The following is a 9,584-nucleotide window of genomic DNA, read 5'->3' as shown; positions in this document are numbered from 1 at the left end:
GAGCTCTGGGTCAGAACATTTTATTACTAGGTGGGGGTTAATCATGTTTCAAATTAAGCACTACATGTTGAGAACAGTGGGTTGTGATTCCTTTCTGTACATTTTCTTACTTGTCTGTAAATATTATTACTGACTGTGCATAATGTGTTGACACAAAAACATCTACAAGTCTGTACTAGGAGTTGTACAGTCCACCTCCCCAATTTTACACTAGTGGTTTGTCCCAACCAAACAGCCACTTTGCTGCTGGCTTGTTTGCAACTTCTGAATTGAATTCTCCTCTGAGCAGTTTTATGGTAAGTTTTTCAATATTACTTTGATCTTAAATGTGTTTATTGAAAAATAAGGGCATTGTTTTGTGCCCATAGTAATCCTGGTTATTTTGGGGCAAAACGGATATTTTTAATAATTGAGGTCATGTCTCCTTTTGTATTATTTTCATCCTACCCACCACTCCAGGCCTAAGTATGAAATCCTGTGAGATTTTGTGGGATTTGAATTTTTAAAATAGGGCGGGGCCTATTATTTGGTCTGGGGAAGGGATGCCTGAAAGGAGGAAGAGGCATTTGACGAAGACAGAAAATTGTGGATCTGAACTTTGGTGATAAATGGGACATAAATCGGAACATGACGACGTTGGATTTAGAAAGAAGTGACTGTAGTAGTATGGATTGTAGTGACGAGGAAGGAAGGAGTGGTCAGAATGAAGATAAAGAGTGGGAATTGGTGGGGAAGGGTGGAAAGAAGCAGCAAGCTGCTGAAAGAAAGAGTGTCACTGAAGACACTGATAATGAAGGAATTGAGGAAGGAAAAGAAGCACCAAAAAGACAAAACCTGAATATTATAATAAGATTTGATGAAGGAGAAGGAGTCAAGAAGATTGATCCACTTAAGCTAACAAAAGCACTTAAAACACATGTTGGGGAAATTAAACATGCTAAGATACTGAGAAACGGAAATCTTTTGATTGGATGTAATTCTGAAGGTCAGGTTGAAAAGGCGAAAAAGATTGGATGGGTGTGTAAAGTCAAAGTCAGAGCAGTTGTTAAAGTGGGTGAAAAAAGAAATAATGAAAGCAAAGGTATTATAACAGGAGTGCCGTTGAGTATTAACATGAAGTACTTAGTTGAGAATCTGAAAGAAAGAAACAAGGAAATAAAAGGAGCACGAAGAATGGGGTACAGAGAAGAGTGAAACAGAAACTGTGTTGTTGGAATTTGAAACAAAAGAAATGCCAAGGGAGGTTTTCTTTGGCTTGATAAGATTTAGTGTCAGGGAATATGTGCCTAAACCAGTCAGATGTTTCAACTATAAGGAATTTGGCCATATGCAAAAATGTGTAAAGGAAAAAGGAGATGTGCCCGATGTTCTGGAGACCATGAATATGGTAAATGTGGAGTTGGAGTTAAACCAAAGTGCTGTAGTTGTGGAGGAGAGCCTAGTGTAGCTTTTTGGGGATGCGAAGTAATGAAACTACAATCAATTATACAGAAAATGAAAGTTACGCAGAAAGTAACATATGCAGAAGCGTGTAAAGTAGTTGAGAGAGAAAAACAAAATGGGAAATCTCTAACAGGAGAAAAGCAAGTAATCTCAAGAATTATGGAAATGGTTGAAAAGAAAATTGAAGAAGAAAAAAAGAAAATGGTGACTTTTATTGCAGGAGTTACAAATGCAACATCGGACGTGAAATCAAAAACGGAAAAGATTCAGATTATTGTGAAGGCAGCATGCCATAGTTTAGTCTTAAAGAATATTCGGTGGAAAGACATAAGGGGAGAACTGTGTAGTCAGGCAAGTCAAGAAGGATAGTCTCAATCTTACAATGGAATGCGAGGAGTCTTCTGTCAAATGGGCAAGATTTTAAACAGTTTATTTATGAATTAAAAGAAAAACCTGATATAATTTGTATACAGGAAACTTGGCTGAGGCCTTTTTTGGATTTCAAATTAGATGGATATATTGCAGTTAGATATGATAGAGAAGAAGGAAATGGGGGAGGGTGTCTTTCTCTGATTAAAGAAGGTATTCCATATAAAATTATTGGAAGGAAAGGAGATTTGGAGTATGCTGCAGCTGAAATATGGATGGAAGAGAAGGTAATGTTGATTATAAATTTTTACAATCCTTGTAAAAAGCTTGAGTTAAGCAAACTTGAAGAGATAGATATGAAAGGAAATGTTAATTTTAATGCACATCATTCATTATGGGGTAGTGGAAAAGTAGATTATAATGGGAAAATTTTAGAAGAATTTCTAGATAGTAATAATCTGGTTTACTTGAAGACAAGAAGACAAGAACTGATATAAATTCAGGTAAGGAATCTGTATTAGATTTGACATTTGTTTCTAGATGTTTAGCTCCACTATGTGATTGGCAAGTTAAAAACAAGTCGTTTGGTAGTGATCACTACATTATAATCAGCAAAATAAGGATGGGCCAGGTGCATAGTAAGTGGATATTTGAGAAAGCAAATTGGGAGGAATTTTATAACTTATGTGATAGGAAAATTTTAAGTGTTCAAAATGATCAGCGTATTGAAAGTATGAACCAAATGATTAGTCAGGGTATTTTAGCTGCTGCTGAGGAGGCTATTCCAAAAACATCAGGGAAAAATAGGAGAAAATTAGTTCCATGGTGGAATGATGAATGTAGAAAAGCAGTTAGAGAAAGAAATAAAGCATTTAAATTGGTTAAAAGGTCTCATAATTTTCAACATTTAATTGACTATAAAAAGTCATAAGCAAAAGTCAGGAGAACAATAAGGAGCACAAAAAGAGAATACTGGAGAGATTTCTGTGACACAATTGGCAGTAGTACAAAACTAGGGGATGTTTGGGGGATGATCAAAAAAATGGGAGGAGATAGAAGGGAATGGAGTTATCCTATACTAAATAAAATGATGTAGTAGCTGTAACTGACAAGGAAAATGCTGATATTTTAGTAAGAACGTTTGTGGAGATACATAGTGGGAAAATTTATCAGGTAATGAAATAGAGGGAAGGGAGAGAACTAAAAAGGAAAATGATGGAATCTTAAGAAGAAAGGAGAATAATAATGATCTGATTAATCTATTGGAGAGCTGAAAAGAGCTTTGGATAGGAATAGTGCTCCAGGTAAAGATGAAGTGTGTTATATTATGCTAAGACATGTAAGTGAGGAAGTTTTAAATAAACTATTAATTTTATTCAATAAGATTTGGAAGGAGGGAAGACTGCCTTGTAAGTGGAAAGAAGCTATTGTTATTCCGTTGAAGAAACCTGGGAAAGATCATAGTAACCCAGGAAATTATAAACCAATAGCTTTAACATCTAACCTGTGTAAACTGATGGAAAGGATGGTGAATGAGAGATTGACACAATATTTGGAGTCAAAACATTTAATTGCTCCTTATCAGAGTGGTTTTCGTAGAGGGAGAGGAATAATAGATCCTATTGTATGTTTAGAGGATGATATTAGAAAAGTTCAGATTAATAAGGAAACTGTTGTTGCTGTGTTTTTTGATGTGGAAAAAGCATATGATATGTTATGGAGGGAAGGGCTAATGATTAAATTACATCAGATAGGTATAGGAGGTAATATGTTAATTGGTTATGGGATTTTTTACGGGATAGAAATATTCAAGTTAAAATAGGATATCATGTTTCGGAATTATGTAAAATAGAAAATGGAACCCCTCAAGGAACTGTGGTAAATCCAACATTATTTTCAGTTATGATTAACGACATTTTTAAAGAATTATCTATCGGTTTTGGTAAGTCACTTTTTGCTGATGATGGAGCGTTATGGAAAAGGGGAAGAAATGTGGAACATCTTATTGTTAAACTTCAGGAAGGTATAGATAAAGTGGGTAAGTGAGGGTAAAGTGGGGCTTTAAATTTTCAATTGAAAAGACAAAAGTAATGTTTTTCACAAATAAGAAAATAGGGGTTGATAAAAAGTTGTATTTATATGGGAAAGAGTTAGAAAGGGTTGATTGGTTTCGGTTTTTGGGAGTAGTTTTGGATAAGAAACTAACTTGGAGAAATCACATAGAACATATTATGGAGAAAAGTAAAAAGGTTCTAAACATTATGAGGTGTTTATCAGGATTGTCATGGGGTGCTAGTTTTGATTCCCTTAAAAATATATATGTGGCACTAATTAGATCAAGAATAGATTATAGGAGTGTGGTGTATGGATCAGCAGCTAAAACTAGGTTAAAAAAGTTAGATGTTATTCAAGTCAGAGCAATGAGAATTTGTTTAGGGGCAGTTAAATCAACGCCAATATGTGCCTTACAAGTAGAGTCAGGAGAAATGCCATTATGCATTAGAAGACAGCAGCTAATGGTCAATTACTGGATAAGTTTAAAAGGACATAAGGCAGATCACCCGGTTAAGAAATTATGAGAAAAGTGTTGGGAAAGAGGAAAGAAACAAATTGATAGCTTTGGGTGGGTTGGGGGTTGTTAATGTATATTATAAGGATTTTAGTCCAACTGTATTGTGGCCTTTGAGACCTACATGGACTTGGAAATATATTAATGTAGACAGAACACTAACAAATATTAGGAAAAGGAACACATTAGATACTTGCCAAGAATGTTATAATCAAATGCAGAATAAATATAATATTAAATTTGCAAATATAATATTTGCAAATTTATACTGATGGATCGAAAGACCCCAAAAGTGAAGCAACCAGTATAGCCGTAGTGATTCCTGAATTAAAGATTAGTATTTCAAAAAGAACATGATTATTTGAGTGTGTCACTAAGTCTTCTTAAAAGGTAGAGTCTCTGAGAACAGTTCTTCAAAATATAGTCAGTGTTTTCAGCAAAGGTGAGCTGACTGTCCAGGAATGACCCAAGGTATTTAAAATTTTCCACAGTTTCAACAGGTTGGCCATCGAGAGAAACTGGAACCACTTTAAGGTCTTGTTTAGACAATTTAATTAGTTCTACATTCTTAAGAGAATGAAAAATTTATAATAAATAATAAAGACTTTGCGGTATTCTGATTTAGTAATTATATTAGTTGTGTTACCACCCCCACGCCACTAGAGGCAGTACCAACCAAAAGATGCGACTAAGGAGCAGATTTAGAAGTACACCGAAAGCTACAGAATTTGGTAAAAACTGTGAGCTTTGCTGAAGTAATTAAAGACACAAGTTCAAATCCATGCTGAGAGTGGAACTCCTTCAATCAGTGTTTCTCCGCAGCACTGATTGGCTAAGCAATGTAACGTGATCCTCTGCAGCAAGTGATGGCAAAGCAGGGTGTGTCATCACGACTTTACACAAGTGTGTCTACCTCCGTGGCAGAGGCTCCACCGAACCCCTGAGACTGACTCATCGAACCCCTGGGGTTCGATCGAACCCAGGTTAAGAACCACTGGTTTAGATACTTAAATAGCATATTTGGCTCAACAGTGTCAGAGAATATTGCCTACTAGCATAAGCTAAGGTTAATGTTAGCCACAAAGTTTAAGAAAGTAAAACTCACCTTCATGTCAGTGAATATTTAACGAGGCGAACATCTTAACCTTTCTCCAGCTTACTTGGGCTTCGGATTGACGTAACTCGGCCAAGCCCTGCAAGTACCTACTGTAAAAGGCCATTTTCAATAGATCGGAAACAACCGAGCCGCTTTTCCCCGAACGCGGAAGCTGAGGTGCAAAGAGCCCATTGTTTTCTCGCTGCATAGTTATATGTTAATGAGGTGGGCTGCCTTCTATGTCCAGCTCTCTATTGGTGAATATACCAACACATTCTCACTCCCAACTCGTCACATATTGACGCTTGGGCAGGTACCCTCGGCGTCACATATTGACGCCGAGGGTACCCTCTTCGCGTCAATATGTGACGCGAAGGGTTCTCTCATTGAATGCTGTACCGCTCCCTAAGCGTCCGATACTGACGATCTAGGAACGAATAAGATGACGAGTCTATTCTATTTAACAAAAAAAACAAAAAAAAAAAAAAAAAACTTTATTTTCAATTTATGTGCTAGTTTGAACAGGATATTAAGAATATATACTGCAAATACATGCCAGACGTATCGGTCATAAGACTTTAATTCGGTATTTAAAAATAACTCAGTAAAATATAAAACCGGAGGGTTTTCATTGTGGTTTTTGTTAGCTTGATTTAAAAGCTTTTTTTTTTTAATTTACCAACTATTTTTGTGTATGATATAAATGATTTACATCAAATAAATTTAAGAAAATTTAAGATGCATTTTCTTTTGTGATTGCATGCAAACTGTTCTGTAAACGTTTAATATTTTTGATTGAAATAATAAAAATAAGGACGGACCCCACAAAAACCCAAGAAGAATACGATGATGTCATCCTATGCGACACTTACACTCCGGTGAGTAGAAACCTGCACCTGTCATAAATGTTTTTGTACTCTAAAACAAAAAATAACTCCAAAGTGTTACGTTATAAAGTTACTGATGGTAGTTTTAGGACTTAATGGCAGTAGGACTGTGATGCGAATGACTGAAGACACGTTTGTAACATTTTTTTTTTTTTTGCCGGAAAATATACGGTGGAAGCTAGCTAAATTAGCCTTTTTTAGGCTAATTGTACCTGTACACTGTACCTGTGCTTAATACGTTTAATTAGCCATGATAAAGTCACATAATAGTATTTATAGCCATGCTTGTTGTTGCCACTTTGTAAAATTGGAGGGTTGCTAAAACATCAGTGCCCCTGTAACAGAGTTACAAATGTACTTTTTTTTTAAATTATAATTTGTAATTCATTTTATATTGAGAATATGTTAATTTTATCTTATTTAGTTAATATTTGTTGTTTTGCCTGCGGGGGTCGCCTTTCTACACTTTGCCTCGTTTGTGTCTCCTGGGCTTCCGTAGCTCGGTCCGCCCTCATAGCATCTCTGCTTCCCCCTTTTCCCTCACTGCGTTGTTCTGCGCTGCTGTGGGTAAGTCAGGAAAGTTCACTGCAGCGATATGTTTGTTTTCTCTACGGATGTTGTTGTTTATGTTGAAGTTTTATCATATGATGTTTATTGTTTGTTAATGTGTTATTTTGCCGTTTTTACCATCATTGTGGGTTTTTATAACCAGTTTTATTATAATTTTCTTTCTTTTATTTTGGCGCGAACAACCGGTGCTAATCCAGCACAGTTCGGTTGAACATTGTTTTTATTTTCACATTTAGGCTGGAGTGCAGGGAGAGTTGAAGAGGAGGCTGATTTATTGTTTTACTCTTCTTCTCCAGGTATGTGTTTTTATTTTAAGTTATCCTTTTTATCTCTGTTTATTTAACTCTGTCTATTGTGTTGCTGTGGCCACCAGGTGGCGTTTTTCTCCTCTTGTTTTTAGTTTATGATTTTTGTGAGATTTCTTTTTTTTGTTACCGTTGATTTTTGTTGAATCGTAAAAAAAGAAAAAAAAAAGTTAGTGGACAGCGTTGTTCTGCGCTGCTGTGGGCTGGAGTGCAAGGAGATTAGAAGAGGAGGTTGATTTATTGTTTTGCTCTTCTTCTCCAGAATAAAAAAAGATTTCATCGAAACCTGATTGCCTGATTGACTTACCACCCGTTACACCCCTAGGCTGTGATGATCTTAAAATTTTGTTTATGAATCCTCTCTGAATACACTGATTGCAGCTAGGTCATTTACTTGAATTAAAAATGAACTTGCATCAGTACAGGCAAATTTCTTTCCTCCTGTCCATGTTATTTATTGCTGTTGCAAGCCAGATGAAGAGAAGTAAAGAGCTGAGAACCTGATCTTTGAACAGACAGAGACCTAGGAGCAGCCTTGGCTGCTTACTGAGGAGCATCCAATGATGACACCAGAGACTGTGATAGTCCTTGATCTTGTTCCTGTTTCTCCTCCTGTTGTCCCATCCTGTCTTTTCAGAAGAAGAAAAGACCCAGAAGCACCTCTCCAGCTGCCTCTCCTCCCACTCCGTCATCTGTCTCCCCCCATAGATCAGCCACATCTGCATTCATGTCACCTGCTGACCATGCCGTCTCCTTAAGTCAGTGAGGCCGATAAGAAGAGAAAGCGTAAGTTAAAATGTTATGGAACGATCCCTTCAAGTGTCAAGCTTGTACCCCAGATGTGCTTTCAGTTTCAGTGGATGGAAATTGGAAGTATTATGTCTATAGAGAGAACCCTTCGCGTCACATATTGATGAGAAGGGGGTACCCTCAGCGTCATTATGTGACGCCGAGGTTACCTGCCCAAGCGTCAATATGTGACGAGTTGGGAGTGAGAATGTGTTGAATATACAGGAAAGAAAACGATCCGTGTGCAGATCGATTGTGAATGCCTGCGCTGTGGTCCTCTTCGGAGAGAGCCTTATAGACCCTTTTCACAAGATGTCAAACAACATCCGTTTAACATCCTAACATCCACTATCTATACATAATCTAAACTGGACAAATTCCTTGCTGATTGATACCAGTTTGACTACGAAGGTACGTGGGGGTTTTTTTTGTTTTTTTTTCTAGCTGTTAGTTGATATGCTAGGCTAGCAATAGTAATTTGTTAGCTGGCTAACATTACGTGGCCTTTCTGTTTTGGAAATAGAACGTATTTAGGCTCTAATCTTAATCAGATTTTTATAGTATAGACTGGGGTTGCCACCCGTCATGGAAAATGCATGATCGTATTAAACCCTCCTCATTTACGCTAGTTTCACCACCCGCTCAGTAGCGACATTACCTGTAGCCACATGTCCAAAACTTGACAATTATGCCAAAAAACCCACTACTCCACCATGTCCTGAGAAGTTAAACTCCTGCTACGATCAAGACATGAGGAGGAAGATGCTTATGATTAGAAGGTTAAGTTTCTTATACTTTGTCTTCCTGTGGTTGTAGACTTGGCAGTAGAAAATTGATAACATAGGAATAATAACTTTATATCCCTTTTAACAAGTTACACTTGATTCTGCTGTGGTGCCTGTGGAAACAAAGTGCATGAAGTTTGTGCTGAGGTGGGAAAACCCTGTGGATCACATGGTGAGACTTCTGCTTCAAACTGCTCATTACAGTTTATCATTACCTCTGTCATCCACCAGTTCACTGCAGACTGGCACCTGCCAAGGACCGTACATGGATGTCTTCTTAAGTTGTAAACCCTGACTACATACTGTTGAAATAAAATGTATATGTCTTTTGTAACTACATTTTCTCTATCAATGACTTAAATTGTTAACTGTGGTAATTATGTTTGTGTAATGTAGTAACCATGTAGTGTTTAATATAATTATTAAATATATGTTTTAAAGAAACAGCCACAAACCTTATGCCTTTGGTCCACAATAGCAGCTTTAATTTATAATTTCCTCTCCTCCACATACTTTGTTGTCAGATGTGTAAAATTTACAAAAAGAAGCAATTTAAATGTAAAAGTTGCACATATGTAGATTACTCAAGAGAAGCTATTTACAATAGTTTTTTACAGAACTCTACACAACATCAATTCATTTATTAATAGATACATGTATATATATATTAACTACAGAATAGATACACACAAGGGCGTAGGAACGAGTCTGTCATTGAGGGGGACGCATATCGGAAACCTGACAGATCAGTAAATATCTTAAGCAGAAATG

General features: G+C 36.7%; 2 long non-coding RNA genes across 2 annotated transcripts; one reads left to right on the top strand and one right to left on the bottom strand.

The window, feature by feature from the left end:
* The first annotated feature begins 6 nt into the window (after positions 1-6).
* On the top strand, positions 7-2,182 carry LOC106943643 (uncharacterized). The gene is made up of 3 exons (XR_001423972.1): positions 7-1,536; positions 1,781-1,784; positions 1,917-2,182. It is a non-coding gene; the product is annotated as an uncharacterized LOC106943643 (long non-coding RNA).
* Positions 2,183-5,787: 3,605 nt separating this feature from the next.
* Positions 5,788-7,860, bottom strand: LOC106943642 (uncharacterized). The gene is made up of 2 exons (XR_001423971.1): positions 7,559-7,860; positions 5,788-6,699 (listed from the first exon to the last, which is right to left on the bottom strand). It is a non-coding gene; the product is annotated as an uncharacterized LOC106943642 (long non-coding RNA).
* Positions 7,861-9,584: the final 1,724 nt, after the last annotated feature.

This window comes from Poecilia latipinna, unplaced genomic scaffold (assembly GCF_001443285.1).
Source record: "Poecilia latipinna isolate Pla-1442-1.1 unplaced genomic scaffold, P_latipinna-1.0 Scaffold5609, whole genome shotgun sequence".
NCBI lineage: Eukaryota > Metazoa > Chordata > Actinopteri > Cyprinodontiformes > Poeciliidae > Poecilia > Poecilia latipinna.
This window is presented reverse-complemented; position numbering and strand designations above follow the sequence as displayed.